The sequence below is a fragment of the Felis catus genome, chromosome C1 (assembly GCF_018350175.1).
Source record: "Felis catus isolate Fca126 chromosome C1, F.catus_Fca126_mat1.0, whole genome shotgun sequence".
NCBI lineage: Eukaryota > Metazoa > Chordata > Mammalia > Carnivora > Felidae > Felis > Felis catus.
In genome coordinates this window covers 144,650,318-144,667,322 of record NC_058375.1, presented here as the reverse complement: position 1 = coordinate 144,667,322, position 17,005 = coordinate 144,650,318, and the positions used below count along the sequence as shown (strand labels likewise).

General features: G+C 37.2%; 1 long non-coding RNA gene across 1 annotated transcript in view; it reads right to left on the bottom strand.

Annotated features, from left to right (window-relative positions):
• Positions 1–16,664, bottom strand: part of LOC123379154 — a 100,299-nt gene extending 83,635 nt beyond the window's left edge. The window contains exon 1 of the long non-coding RNA XR_006583210.1: positions 16,473–16,664. This is a non-coding gene — a long non-coding RNA (uncharacterized LOC123379154). The remainder of the gene's footprint in view (positions 1–16,472) is intronic.
• Positions 16,665–17,005: the final 341 nt, after the last annotated feature.

Sequence of the window (17,005 nt, the reverse complement as noted above, 5' to 3'; positions counted from 1 at the left end):
AGAATTTAATTGAAATTGGAAGTATACAGTTTAATCTGAGCATGTTTTAGTAAATTGGAGAAAAGGGAGAGATTTCATCCTGGTCAGAAACATATTTTCAGCTGTGCCAATAAAAAGCTTTAGCAATGGGCGGGATGGGGGGTACCTGGTTGGCTCAGTTGGTTGAGCATCAACTCTAGATTTCAGCTCAGGTCCTGATCTCATGGTTCTTAAGTCTGAGGTCTGCATTGGGCTCTGTGCTAAAGGCATGGATTCTGCTTGGGATTCTCTCTGTCCCTCTCTCTCTGCCCCTCCTGCACTCATGCTCTCCCTCTCAAAATAAATAAATTAATAAAAAAATATAAGCTTTAGCAAGGGAATAACTTGCTGTCATCAGAATGGTCCTGGTCATGGCTAGGTTTGCAACAGTTGCCTACTTTCAGGTATGGACTTCTCCTGGTTTATCACAGAAAACAAAGGAAAAAGCTACTGCTATTTAATGAAGCACCCTACTTCACTAAGCAAACTCTTCCTAGTAGGTAAGTAACCCACAAGTAATTGAGATGTGTTCCCTATTTACATGTGTATATAGTATACAATCCAGTAGTTGTTTGTTTTATTTCTTTAAATGCAGGTTTGTAAAATACAACCAGAAATTTCAAATAGAGATAAGAAGATCCTGAGGATTGGGATGTGATTACTCTATACAAATCTTTACTATGCTTGTTATTATTTTATGGTACATGTTATACTCACTACATGGCATTTATTATTATTACTGGTTCATTCATTCACTTATTTATTCAAGGGATACTTATTGCCACAGTGCTAGGTAATGGGGACAATACCTAACATAAAGACTCTCATATGGACTCATGACTATGAAAATAGTTTCAACTATAATAAGTGCTTTGAAGCAAAGTCACATAACACCATGGGACTATCAGATAGGAGAAAAAGAGCACATATTTAGGCGTAGGAAATAAAAACCTTAGAGAATGACCCCTCTGAACTAAAAGTAGTAATTATGAATTGGGAATGTGGGAATTGATTTTAGGTAAAGAGAATTTTATATTTTCAGGCCAGGAAGATGACAAGTTTAGGGAACATAAAATGTGGAGGGACAAGGGAGGAGCGCTTATAATGAGGACTTATGTCAGGGCTGGCAATGAAGCCTTTCAGCCATGTAAAGTATTTAGGTCTTTGATTCGAGCCCTTGATAAGATCAGTTAACACTTATTAAGTATATACTAAATGGCAGGTTCTGTGTTTATTTTATATGAACGGTGTGGGATATGCTGTGGTGTTGCCCAGAAAACCACGCTCCTTTCAGGACTGAAATGCTCATTCCCCTGGCTGCTGGGAGTGTTGCCTGCTGACACAAAACCCAGTCCACCCCAAAGTTCCCTTGACCAGAACAGCTGCCTCCTGTAAGATTATGCTCATTCCCTGGGGCAACCCGCACTCCACGACTGGTTAATGCAGGTAAAGGCCTCTCCCCCTCACTCTTGTAAAGTGAAAACATATTTATGAAAATTATGCATTATTCTATTAAATCTTTCACTGAATGAGTTCTTAACAGTCCTTTAGGCTACTGACCTATCAGAGTAAATATTAGCTGAGAAATACAGTATATGTAACATCGTATCAACAGGTATACTACTTTGATTCTGCATATAAAATAACAATAGTATAATGTCAATAAAATAATAATCAGATAATCGAATAAAATGGCTTTTAACATAATTGGTCAAATATGTTGAAGGAGACAAGCAGATTTGTTGAGATTGCTTTGTGCAGTAAGCCATTCATAAAACGCCAAATTAAAAAAGATGTTTTTCTATTCTTGGCTATTCTATATCTTTGCATTTGATACTTTTGAGCCTTTCTTAAACTCTGTACCTTGCTTTCATGGCATTACGTGTACTGGTTTCTCCTCAACCTTTTCTGACTATTCCTTTTCTGTCTCGCCAGGGTTCTGCTCCCTGAGCCTACCCTGCAAGTGTAAGCAGTCTCACAACTCAAGCTTCACATCTACTCCTATCACTCGTTTCACTGTACTATTACTCTGACTATTCTCAGAATTTCAGCCGTTTTTATGATTTAGCTACTTCCTAAAAGATGAAAAGAGATATTTTAAATCTCTCTTTTTTAATTCCCAACTTACTCCTCTGGCTTAAAATCTCCATCTTCAGGTGTTTGCTGTACAGTTTCAAAGCTGGGTATAAAAACACAAAACAAACGAAAGCAAAAATCCTGAATGGAAATCTTAGATTTTTCCCCAACTTTTTTCTCTATCTCAACTTATGGCTAAATGTATTTGTGGCCTGTGACTCTTCCTCTTAAATATTTCTAAAATCGGTTCATTATTTCAGATACAGCCTCCACTTGGCAAACAAACAAACAAACAAACAAACACACAACAACAACAAAAAAAAAACCCAGGTTTTCTTTACCTCTTACTTTTGCCTCTGATCTTATCTCCCTCAGATTCATCTTTCATTCTACTACCAGAGTGATCCAAAGAAAATCCTAATTCAATGTGTCACTTCCCAGCCAAGAATCCTTCAGTGCTTTTTTATTTTCTACATATAAATTCCCAAATCCTTAGGCTGACACATAAATTTCTGAAGATATAGCCCCTGATTATCCCTGTAGCAGTAGATCTTATCTTCATTTAAGTGATTCATGGAGCATTCTGTATGGTATTTAGTAGCACACAAAACATATTCAGAAGTGAATTACTAAATGAACGCTAGACATATTGTAATATTATCATGGATGACTGGACAAAAAGATCTATAGGCAACAATAAGTGATTGCACAGTGACATAACAACATTGCCAATAGCTAAGCAGTAGTGATGGGTAATAAAACAGCTGATATGGCAATCTGAACACATGTGTTGCACCAATAAGACAATTAATTTGTCCACTGATTGGTATCTGTCTGCTCTAGAACTAGATACAAATAAAACCTCTTAAGAACAATTGGGCAAAATCTTTTGAAAATGAGGTGTTCCATAACACTCTTTCTATTTTAAGAAGTCCTTACCCGTTTTGAATTGGAGACCCCTTCTACAGCAACTAAATGAATGCTAAAGGCACTTTTAGAAGAAAAGTATATATGAACCTGCGTTCGCAAATGTTTACATAAAATTTCAGTGCATTTACTGAGCTTGACTTAAAAATCCCTGCTATAATCAATCTTTAATACGAATTAAATTTCCCCTATTGTTTGGTTAGGTAAGGTTTAAAGGTTATATCAAGAAAAATTTCAATAGTGTTATAGACTTTATTAGAGTAGATGGTAAAACCAAAAGGCAAATGATTGGTTTAAGCATAATAGGTCAATTAAAAATTAGTTTTATTAGTAGTAAAGATTTCTGTTATTAAATTAAGATGTGTATCTATATGCTAACAGTCTCACAGAGGCATGTTGCTGAAGTAGATGCAGACATGATATTTGAACATAGGTCCATCAGTATAGAAACAATTGTGAAAGTCAAAAAACGTGGCTATTCACATTTAATCTAAAAAATCCAGATGGTTGTCTCATGCATATGTTAATTTTTAAAATGTATTTTTCTGGACTTTCAGTCTTACTTTTCCCTTTGAATTTCAGACACACACAGAAGCAAAAATACAACAATGCTTTAGCATTACTCGAAGCATTTAATTAAAGAATAAACATTGTCATTCCCTTTTTCAGCCCCATAGGCAAAGATTGCATTATTTAAGGAAAAAAGAATGAAGAGCTGAGCAGTAAGTGAGTGATTCAAAGCTGTATAAACACCCCTCCTGGAGTATTCAGTCAGACTCTTACCCTTCATCAAGCTCAGGATTCAGAGGCAGAATTATATGGACAATTTCCCCATCTTTCCACTCTGCCATCTGTCCTAAAGTAACCATTATTTTTCTACAACAATTGCATTGCGGAATCTTCATTAAGGAACAAACCACTACTTGGAACAATTAGGCTGGCATTGAGGCTGTTGGCCCAGCAAAGTACATTATTCACAAAATCCACATGCTCCACATATGTTGGTTCCACTGCAGTCAAAACTGAAAGTCTCTAGTTTTACTCTGATTGAGAGCTGAGAATTAAAGCCTAGTAAGTTGGGTAATTCAAGCCAAATTTCAATTTTAGGTAAGAACTAAGGGTCAAGACCTTTTGAAGTCCTCTTAATTGTGGGCAGCAACTGGATAATCAGATACTTTCACTTTATGTATGTGCTCATTGACCGCAGTTCTGTTTAAAGCCTCCCATTTGATTTTTATTCCTTTCCTTTGTACGTTGCTGTCAGCAATTACAGATGTCAGTTGACATAGCTCACAACCACTGAAATGAGTGAGAGATTTTGTGTGTTTGACAATTCAATAATGTCATGCCCTACTAACTCTCCCTAAGAATTGAAATAATTTTAAATGATATGTGTACTAGATAAAAATACCAGATCAGTGTTCTCTTTATTCCTTTGTTCAATAGCATGCAATCAATACCTGCACTAGCACTTATGATCAGTCTGAAGAGCCCAGGAATAAAACTGATGTTTAAGCAATTGGGAGATGGCTGTACTTATTATATTGTTATACAGTAATAGAATCAAAATAGTAGATTTCATCAAGCTACTTTTGTCTTATTTTCAGGTGTACCATTCATTTGCTCTGTTTGCTTCTGTTTGGCAATTAGTGAGAGTAAAACACGTATGACAAAGGTTATTTCCTATACATAAAGTTGCCTATAAATTCTTTTTCTTAAAATATTTAAAAATATTTAATCATAACTCTTCATGCTAATGGCTAACAGAAATATCTGGATTATTTTTGGCAGACTCAAAACTAAAGAACACCAGGTCAGCAGAGAGAACAGAAAGTTGATACATGTCATATGTACTACTTTATCATTTACAAATTCATTTTTGTCTATGCAGAAAGGTAGGATGTTCTTCTAAATCCATGTAATATTTTAATAGATAGTATAAGGAATTAGGAAGGACGTTTTCCACACTGTATTTGTAAGAGAAGTGGAAATCTTCTGTCAAAGAAAAGTAGTTATGGTTTTATATGAATAATCCACCAAGTTATTATTTTATTAATAACCATGGTCCCTCCCAGAAATGGAAGCAAAACCCAACACCTTCTCTAATAACCATGCTTTACCAAGCTTAAATCTAAAATATTGTCAAATGTAGGTAAAATATATTTTATATCCATTAATATGGCTGTTATAAAAATGGAAAATAAGCATTGGTAAAGATGTAGGGAAATCGGAACCCTACTGCACTGGTAGTGTAAATGTACAAGGGTGCATCCACTTTGGAAAATAATAGGGAAGTTCTTCAAAAAATTAAAAATAGAGTTACAATATAATTCAGCAATTCCACTTCTGGGCATATATTCAAAATAATTGAAATCAGGCGCTAAAGCCTTGTTGATAGCAGCATTATTCATAATAGCCAAAAGTTGGAAGCAACTCAAGTGCCCACTGACAGATGAGTAGATAAACAAAATGTGGTGTATACATACCATGGAATATTACTCAGGCTCAAAAAAGGAAGGAAATTCTGACAAATGCTACAACATAGATGAGGCTTGAAGACATCTATGCTAAGTGAAATTAACCAGTCACAAAAGCACAAATAATATATGATTCCACTTGTATGAGGTACCTAAAGTAGCCACATTCATCGAGACTGAAAGTAGAATAATGGTGGCCAGGGACTGGAGGGAGGAGGGATGGAGTGTTATTGTTTAATAAGTATAGAGTTTCAGGGGTGCCTGAGTGGCTCAGTCAGTTAAGCGTCCAAGTCTTGACTTTGGCTCAGGTCATGACCCCAGTGCCGTGGGATTGAGCCTTGTGTCAGTCGCGTCCTGAGGCTAGAGCCTGCTTGGGATTCTCTCTCTCCCTCTTTCTCTGTCCTTCCCCCACTTTCACTGTCTCTGTCTCTCTCTCTCTAAATAAATAAATAAGTAAATAAATAAATAAGTGAACTTAAAAAAGGAAAAGAAATAAAGCAGTACTAAGTAACTTGAATAGTGTTTTAATTACTTGTATTTCTTAGTTTTCATTAGTGTGGGCAATTAAATAAGTTTCTCCAGCAGGAGTATAAGTCAATAAACAATTCTGTTACATTTAGTATTTTTAAACCAAAGGATGAGTTCATACTCCAAACCTTTAAAAAATTGTACAATAGTTATCATTGTCTTTAAGACCAAATGCCACTAGGATGTTTTTATTTTTTTTAATGTCTACTGTTTATATCATACTCATATTTTTTCAAGGCTCTCTCTGTGCTAAATTTGCAAGGATAATTCATCTCCAACACTCTCCCATTTTCTAATCGTGCTCCTTCTTTCTTTACAATATCCCACTATAGACCATGAGGACATTGATGTCATTTTGCCACACAGGCTGGCTCCTGTATCCAGATATCTCTGTGTTCTAGATCTTTGCTTCTTTTTTCAAATTATAATATAAACATAAGTTTTCTGTGTCTTGTTTTCTTAAACCCATGTTTTAGTGAAAACTAGCTAATTTGTTTAACTCAAATACTAATTAGTTTGTAAGACTCCATGGTACAATGTTATCCATCTTTGGTAAAAACTAATCTAAGCCTTCTAGGGACAATTAATCTAAAGAAATTTATATTGTGTTTGGGATTTCAGGCACTAATTTTGGGCTTAAAGGAATATTTTTCTTTAGTCAGCTGGTTGTTAGTATCCCTTAATACTTTGCTACTCAATGCGTAGACCTCAGACTTTCAGGTCCCTCCCCTGACCTGATCAATAATAATCTGAATTTTGGGACACCAGCGTGGCTCAGTTGGTTAAGCGTCTGACTTTGGCTCAGGTCATGATCTTGCAGCTGGTGAGTTCCAATCCCACGTTGGACTCTGTTCTGATAGCTCAGAGCCTGGAGCCTGCTTCAGATTCTGTGTCTCCCTCTCTCTCTCTGCCCCTTCCTGTCTTGTGCTCAGTCTGTCTTTCTCTCAATATAAATAAACATTTAAAAATTTCAAAAAAATAATAATCTGAATTTTAACAAGATTCCTAACATTAAAATATTTGGTAAGCACACTTTAAGCCCCATCATATTACTACTTATATAATAATACTATATATAAATACTAAGACCTAATATTTTGGGTGTTACTATGTGCAGGCACCATGATAAGTACATTGTATGTGTTATCTTACTTAACCCTCATGATACCTCTAGAAGGTCGGTACTGCTGTTATTGCAATCTTACAGATTGGGTGCAAAACCTGAGAACTTCCATAGTTTGCTTCAGTTCACAGAGCCATTACTTGGAAGAGTTGGGAATTAAACTCAGCCCCACTGAACACCTAACCATGATAATTTGACCATCTTTTCTGCGTGCAGAAGGGCTTATGCCCCTGGGCAAAACATGGAAGTGGTAAGAACATTACCCTGGGATCACTACACCTAGTAGCCGTGGTGGTTGCATCTTCAGGTGGAAATGGCCAAGAAGAGCATTTTATCCATCCATATCGGGTGAATAAGGCTCCAAAGCTCATAAATCTAACAAGAAATGATAAGCACACAGGATCTTCTCAGTTCTACTTTTCCCTTTTTCTCTAGGGTCACTTTAGCACCATTATTAGCCATGCAAAATCCATTTCTGGAGACTTGACCTTGCCCTGTTTCCACTTTCTATGTTACCATCTTGGGGGATTTAAAATCAAAGTTTCAGGTATTAAAGATTTCCAAGTATAACAGAAAGTAATTCTACTTGCCTTTTCAAAGAAGTAGTACTGGGAAAATGTTTGACTTGGATAGGAATAGCAGCTTCTTCAGACAAAGACTAACTGGGGAAGCATACAGAAGTGATGGTATGAAATGGAAAATAGAGAGGGACTCCAAAATTAGTTTATTTTTAATATGAAAATTCCTTTTTTTATATAAAATATAGGATTATTTAAATAATACAAAGATGCTAAAAACAGAAACTGAAACCACTCCCAATCTTGTCCTTACAATTTTACTTTCCAGAAACAACCATTGTTAAGCTAGATGATTAGTCCTTACAGGGCTACCTGTCTCCCTATCACATCTATAATTTTATAAAGTTTATTTATTTATTTTTGAAAGAGAGAGAGAGAGTACACAAGCAGGGGAAGGGCAGAGAAAGGAGAGAGAGAATCCCAAACAGGCTCTGCACTGCCAGCACAGAACCCAATGCAGGGCTCAAATTCATGAACTGCAAGATCATGATCCGAGTGAAAACCAAGAGTCAGACACAACTGACTGAGCCACCTAGGCGCCCCAATTAATATAATTTTAATTTTCAAAAATTTAGATTATACAAATCATGTTATTTTGTACCATGCACTCATCTACTAATAATAAATTATAAATTTATCTTACTGTCAGGATATTTAGATCTATGCCATTACTTTAGTGGCTGCAGGTAGTCAATTGTACAGAGCCATATTGTAAAAAAAAACAAATTTTTGGGGCGCCTGGCTGGCGCAGTCGGTTAAGCGTCCGACTTCAGCCAGGTCACGATCTCGCGGTCCGTGAGTTCGAGCCCCGCGTCGGGCTCTGGGCTGATGGCTCAGAGCCTGGAGCCTGTTTCCGATTCTGTGTCTCCTTCTCTCTCTGCCCCTCCCCCGTTCATGCTCTGTCTCTCTCTGTCCCAAAAATAAAATAAAACGTTGAAAAAAAAAAAACAAATTTTTATGGATAAATATTTTGTGTCATTTTATTTCGTCATTACTGTGTGACAGAAAGTATCCTGAATCCACATCACTGCATACTTATATGAAAACGTGAATATCTTTAAGGATAACTTACTTGGTATACATTTAAGGTATACTTCTACATTGCCAAAATTGCTCCTTTTTACTTTCATTTTTATAAGATTTTATTTAAATTCCAGTTAGTTAACATACAGTATAATATCAGTTTCAGGTGTAGAATTCAGTGATTAAACACTTACATGCAACATCCAGTGCTCATCACAAGTGCCCCCCTTAATACCCATAACCTATTTTATCCATCCCCTTACCCAACTCCCCTCTGGTAACCATCAGTTTATACTCCATAGTCAAGAGTCTGTTTTCTCTCCCCACCCCTCCATGTTCATTTATTTTGTTTCTTAAACTCCACATATGAGTGAAATCATATGTATTTGTCTTTTTCTGACTTTGCTTAGCATAAGACTCTCTACCTCCATCCATGTTGTCGCAAATGGCAAGATTTCATTCTTTTTTATGGCTGTGTAATATTTCATTTTATTGGGTGTGTATATATATATAAATAAACATTTAAAAAGTTGTGGGGTGTATATATATATATATACACCCCACAACTTTATATATATAAATATATATATATACCCCACAACTTTTTAATATATATATATTTAATATATATATTTAATATATATATTTAATATATATTTAATATATAAATATATATAATATATAATATATAAATATATATCATTTATATATAAATAAATATATATATAAATAATGTATAAATATATATTTAATATATAAATATATATATTTAATATATATTTAATATATAAATAAACATTTAAAAAGTTGTGATATATATATATATATATACACACCACAACTTTTTAAATGTTTTTTTATTTTGAGAAAGAGAGAGACACAGAGTGCAAGCACACAAGTAGGTGAGGGGCAGAGAGAGAGGGAGAGAGACTTCTAAGCAGACTCCATGCTGTCAGCACAGAGCCTAGCATGGGGCACTCATAAACCATGGGATCATGACCTGAGCTGAAATCAAGAGTCAGACACTTAACCAACTGAGCCACTCAGACACTTAGCCAACTAAGCCACCCAGGTTCCCCTATACCACATCTTCTTAATCCATTCATCAGTCAATGGATATTTGGGCTCTTTCCATAATTCGGCTATGGTTGATAATGCTGCTATAAATATCAGGGTGCATGTATGATTTCAAATTAGTATTTTTGTATCCTTTGGATAAATACCTATTAGTGCAATCGCTAGGTTGTGGGGTAGTTCTATTTTTAATTTTTGGAGGAAACACCATACTGTTTCCACAGTGGCTGCAACAGTTTGCATTTCCACGAACAGAGAGTTCCCCTTTCTCTGCATCCTCCCCAACATCTGTTGTTTACTGTGTTAATTTTAGCCATTCTGATTGGTGTGAGGAGGTGATATCTCATTGTAGTTTTGATTTGTATTTCCCCAATGGATGATGAATGATGTTGAGCATCTTTTCATGTGTCTGTTGACCATCTGTATGTCTTTAAAAAATGTCTATGTCTTCTGCCCTTTTCCTCACTGGATTATTTGTTTCTTGGGTGTTGTGTTTGATAAGTTCTTTACATATTTTGGATCCTAACCTTTTATCAGGCACGTCATTTGCAAATACCTTCTCCCATTCTGAAGGGTTCCTAATTACATTAGAAAATTATTATTTCCTAATTTGCTGTCTATGAGCAGGGCGGCTCCCTCAGGGCTCTATTCCAGTCAAGCCCACCAACCCTTAAAACTCCAGGCTTTAAGCTCCGTTGGTTGCAAGAACTCACAAAAATCAGCCCCTCTCATTTTTCCAGTCTATGGCTTTGGGGAAGTGTTCTCCTTGTCCATTCCCCTATGTGCCCCTTCTCTCTCTCTCTCTCTCTCTCTCTCTCTCTCTCTCCCTCTCTCCCTCTCTCCCTCTCTCCCTCTCTCCCTCTCTCCCTCTCTCCCTCCCTCCCTCTCTCCCTTCCTCCCCTTCTCCGTGACCATGGCTCCCTTTCCTCTGCAATCCAATCCATTTCTCCCTCAAACTATGATCTACACTTTCTACCTTCTTCAATGTGGCTTCTTCTTTCTCTTTAGTTGTAGAGTTTGATGTGTCAGTCTTCAGGTTGATTTCTGGGGTATTTAGGAAGATTTGATAGTTATCTAGCGGTGTTGGAGGGAAGACCTCTACTCTGTCCCCTTAGCTCTGCCCCCAAACTGCTCTTTTTTTAAAAGCGACATCAGTTGACACTCCCATCAACAGTGTAAGAGCCTTCGTATTGGTTACCTCAGACTTTTAAAAATACTACCCATGTGGCAGCTGAAAAGTTATACCTTATTTGGTATTTTTATTTTTTATTTATTTGATTATTAGCAAAATTGAATGCTTTCATATACTTATTGACCTTTTGTATTTCAATTTTTGTAATTTCCTAATGTAATTATTTTTTCCTATTTTACATTTGAATGTTCATATTATTATCTGTAGGATTTATTATATATTATGGGTGTTAATGCTTTCCAGAAGTTATACACTTTTCCTAGCTTGTAACTTAACAGTAATAGTATCTCTTATACAAATACTTCAAATTTTAGGAAATAAAATCTGTAAAATTTTTATATTATCTTAAAGCTCAAGTTACCATACGCTGTAATCCATTTTCATTTCTGGAAAATATCATACATATGTTTGTCAACCAAAAATTAAAAACACATTAAAGTCCAATGGCTTCATGCAATTTTTGGTCATTGTGAGCAGAGCTGGAAAAGTATTTATTTTAGTTTGTCCATTCTTTACTGATTTTTAGGTCATATTAGTGATAACTTCCTAAATTATTTTTGTTGGTAGTCAGTTTGGACTGAGTGTCTCAACCGAAACTTATTAAGACCCTAGAGAGTATAAATAAATAAATGCAACGTGTACACAGATTTCTAACCTGGTGTTCACACTTTTACTGCACTGCACTTTGAACTCTAATAAATGTGAGAGATCACTAGTAAAGAAGGTTATTCTTTCAAATGGACTTGGAGATTCAGGAGGATTCTATGCAGTTCTTGTGACAAGAAAAGAGGAATTGTGCCAGGAAGGTCAGTTAGATCTATGGTGATAGATTAGTGGAATGGCAGATATCACGGTCCTGTTGTCTATTCATAAATAGAACAGAATCCAAGGTCAAGCTAGATTCAAAGAATCCTGAAATATTTGCAAAGCCACCTCATTTGTTATTTATTCCCCAAATCTCTTGCTACCAATGATTATTTAAATTACCTAAATTTAGACAACTCTCAGTCAGATAAAGGAGTGTTTCAAGACAGTAGACATTTCAGTTTATCACGAGCGTATGTTAATAACAACCAAAATGCACATAGTTTTAGAAACAAAATATTTCCCCAGTGGTGCTGGAGCACAGAAGACACCCAAGATGTACATGTGAAGATAGGGAGGATGGCAGAGTAGAGAATGCAGAGCAGTTACTCCATGGGGTCTCTGTGTTAGGAAAGGTCAGCTTCAGGGAAAAAAAAAATGACAACGGGAACAATTCCCACCAGAAACAAGACTTAAGACCTGTCGACTGCCTACTCCTCCCCCAGGAGACCAACAGAATAATCTGTGATCAAGCAAGCAAAGTTTACTTAAGTTATTTCAGAAAGAATGAACAATATCTTGACATTTTTAATAGTATCTCAGAAGAGGGAAATCACATAAAGATATTTATAGGGTTTTAGGTTTTGTCTCAGTGGTTTAATTCAGGTCTAATAAAGCTTTTGTTTGATAAGTTAGCTGTTTGCTCAGGTGAGGAAATTATTTGCCTAAATAAATGGATCTTCAGGAATTTCCTGAAGTTATTTATTATTTTACAGCATTGTTGTCTTGGGTAAGAATTTCCTGGAAGGAATGTTTACATCAAGTTGACACAGGTGATCTCATTTCCAAATCCTGATAATTAAATGCTCAGGATGCAATTAGTCTCAATGCTAAGATTTCTAAAAAAAAAAATTACATGGGAAACAAGTCTTTCTGTCTTCTAGCTCATTGTCAGTCCTCACCTCAAAGCCATCCTAATCGTCTACAAGATTCTTGTTAATTGCTATGGAATAACTTCAGAGACCTGCCAGCACCCCAGAATACTATGCGTTACATGTGATGATGTCCACATTTATAATTAGACAGGCTTACAAGACAAACAATTGGTTAAGGCATGGCTAAAACTCCTTGAAATGAATGTGTGATCAGCCCATTAACCACCAAGCTTAAAAAGATGAAGTAAATGTCTCCTCTGTTTCGAAAGGATGAACAGATATAAGAGAACAGAAGCACTTTACCATCTAAAATCTGGAGGAGATGGACGTTCAAAGTAGAAGCAAAAGATGAGAACAGAACAAATGAGACCAGGGTTCACTATTTTGGTGTAGCTATTGCAGGCCACTTTAGTTCTGTTTGTAATGAATGTGAAGAATTAACTAGGTAGATTTGTAATCTAATTATTATAAAATGCAGGTTTAATCACTGTTAAACTTTCTAAAATAAAATAAATCTTGAGCTTGTCCCTTTTAACTTGTTTAGAAAGTTTTATTTTATCCATTTATATTTTAATGTTTATTTATTTTTGAGAGAGAGACAGACAGACAGACAGACAGACAGAAAGAGGGAGACACAGAATCTGAAGCAGGCTCCAGGCTCTGAGCTGTCAGCACAGAGTCCTACACAGGGCTTGAACCCATAAGCTGCAAGATCATGATCAGAGAAAGTATTTAAAATACTGAGTCAGTTTTACCTAACTGTTCACTGGCCAAGTGAATCAACATACAATATAACCTACTGACACATTTTTAGGATGTAGAGACAAGTAATTTTAGTGTATATGATCCAAATCTGGATCCAGATACAAAATATTTACCACCATATATAACATGTACTGTAATCTCCTGCCTGACCTTTTTTATATGTAAAAAGACACTAAGAATTCTCTGTATGAAGTCAGAGCCATTAGGTGTTAATACCATGTAACTTAATTTGTGAAAAGTACAAAATAAATATGCTGTTTGGGTGTCACTTCTTTTCAGCATATGTTTTATCCTCCTAGAATTACTTGTCTGACAACAGGTGGCCTCCTAAGAATACAGAATGACAGTTTCTCAGTAACTAATCTGTAAACATTTCTTCCTGGAGGACTAGCAATGAAAGTAAACAAGTCACAGTTTTCACATTACCAGATTTGAAGAATAACAGCCAAAATTTAACTATTATATCTAAAGCGATCTTAAGTACTGTTTTTATTATGCATAATTAAGGCAGGAGAATGCCTATATTTTCAAGTATTTACAGATAAATATGTAAACATCGTCATTCTGTTTTGTTAATTACATTTATTAAATGCTATGTGTATACACTAATGATTTTGAAATACTGAACATAAATTATTTCTTCCAATCATAGGTATACCCCTCTGGTGCATTAAATTCATATGGAAATTTTTCTGGCACATGAAAAGGATAGGGAAGATGAATACTCTCATTTACTATAGCGATGATTGATGTTGACATTGACCTCCACTATTTCATGCTCTTTAAAAAACTATGACTAGAATGAGCAAGATTATCATTCTAATTTTTAACTTTCAAAATAAGAACTCCACTGCCCAGCATTTTTTGAAAATTAAAGCAATGGATTCATTCTACTTTTTATTAAAAAGAACATGTCAGCTCTATTAACAATTATTAGAGTACTCTCTTCCCATAATCATTAATCTCTTTCCATTTTATATTCTTGAATAGGATACAATTATGTACTCAATAGTCCTTATATAATATTCTGATTTACAAATAATTACAGTATACAAAGAGGTGATTTATTTGTTTCCAAAAACTGAGCTGATATGAAAAGATACAGTTTCACTGTTTCATTACCAGAACCTAAAAACGATACCAACATATATTTTCAACAGATCATTTCTTGCATTTTTTTCCTGCTGCATTCTTTGATCAAATTTAGGATTTTTAACAGGAGGCAAAAACAAGTCTTCATGTTTGGGAATATTGACTGAAGTAAACAAAGAACAAGATGTGCCCCAAAATGCTCACTTTCTAAAGCATCCTGAAAGGCTAGCACTTTCCACCTCCAGGCTACAGAAAGAAAGGCTGCAAAACACAGAAGGAAGAATGCCTGGAGAAACTTCATTGCAAAGATTACTCAAGGATTGTCTTCTTTTCCCTGCCCTTTTGCTCAGAAAAGGGAGCAGCTTCTGTCTTTATCAATCACGTTGGGTCATGCTCAAGAGAACCCCTTGGAGAACTTAAAAGTTGGGTGTCCACAACAACTGGTATCTTCCTCATATGTAAATAATTGCTAATGGTCAAAGCCTGGCTGGAGCTGTCTCTGTAAGAAGAGAAATGAGAAATCTGCAATGGGAACAAGCCATTCTTTTACCAGTGACAGGGCAGAGGTGCTTCGAGGAGTCAACTATGGCACCTGAAGAACTGAGTTAAAATTCAGTTACCTTGAAAGGAACCCCATGTACAAGGCCTAACCGCATGGCCAGAGTCCATTCAACCAAGAGCATCTTTTTCTTTTTTTTTTTAATTTTTTTTTCAACGTTTATTTATTTTTGGGACAGACAGAGACAGAGCATGAACGGGGGAGGGGCAGAGAGAGAGGGAGACACAGAATTGGAAACAGGCTCCAGGCTCTGAGCCATCAGCCCAGAGCCTGACGCGGGGCTCGAACTCACGGACCGCGAGATCGTGACCTGGCTGAAGTAGGACGCTTAACCGACTGCGCCACCCAGGCGCCCCACCAAGAGCATCTTTTGACAACAGAAGCCAAGAGCTGAAGAAGTCATAAGCAGCCAGCTGGAGAAAGGTGTCACCTGAAGAGCAACTCAGCTTTGGGAGGTCACAAATGAGTGGGACTTCTTAGTAGTCACAGAATCACCCCATGAGAAAGGTAGCATTTGGGCATCTCCCGGAAAGAACTCCAGAGACAAATTTATTTTATTCTATTCTATTCTATTCTATTCTATTCTATTCTATTCTATTCTATTCTATTCTATTCTATTCTATTCTATTTATTTTTCATGAAATTTATTGTCAGATTGGTTCCGTACAACACCCAGTGCTCATCCCAACAGGTGCCCTCCTCAATGCTCATCACCCACCCTCCCCTCCCTCCCACCCCCTATCAACCCTCAGTTTGTTCTCAGTATTTAAGAATCTCTTATGGTTTGCCTCCTTCCCTCTCTGTAACTTTTTCCCCCCTTCCCCTCCCCACTGGTCTTCTGTTGAGTTTCCCAGAATCCACGTATAAGTGAAAACATATGGGAGGAGCCAAGATGGCAGAACAACATGGAAGCTTTTTGTGTGTCTCACATCCATGAAATACAGCCAGACCAACACTAAACCATCCTGCACACCTAGAAAACTGACTGGAGGATTAACACAACAATCTGCACAACATGAACCACAGAATTCAGCAGGTACGGAAGCGCGGAGAGGTGAACTTGGGGAGGGAGAAACCGCGGTGGGGAAGGAGCCGCTTTTGGGGGTGGAGAGAGGACGGCGATGGAGGGGGAGGATATGGGAAAATCACCCATCCCCAAAAGCAGCTGGAGACAAAGTGGAAAATTGGAAACAGCCGCAGCAACTAAACTATAAAGGGAGAAAGAAGAAAGGAGAGGGTTTAAATTCCACTAAGACTGTAAACAAGGGGAGCGCAAAGGCTGCAACTCCGCAGCTCCATACCTGGCGGTGCTCTGGCCGGAAGGGCGAATCCCCAGGAACAGAGTGGAGTCCGGTAGGTCCTCGGGCTACACAGGGAAAAGCAGTTCCACTGCTGGGAAAGACATTTGGTAGAGATTGTTGAAGCCACCTGGTCCCAGCAGACCCCAGAGAACAGCCACATTCGCTGGTGCTGGAACAAGGTCGTTAAGGGTGAAGCCTCATGCCAGATGTATGTTGCGATTTTCCATAATCCCTGAAACCCTGCTGCTACACTATGTCGCGAACTTTTTCTGGGGCGGGCTGGCACCTGGCCGCAGTCTCTGGGCACCTGCAGCAGCAGGGTCCAGCAAGCGTTCCTGGGTGCAGCCGACATTTGGCCATTGCTCTTTCGGCCATTGCTCAGTGAGACCCTCCCGCAAAGGGGCGGAACGGGTCAAAGCCACAGTACTTCAGAAGTAAGGGGCCGGGGAAAACAGCCGCATCTGAGACAAAACTTGGGAGAGAGGTACTGCCTGGGTCCCGGTCACAGAGAGTGAAAAAGCGGGGAGTGGACA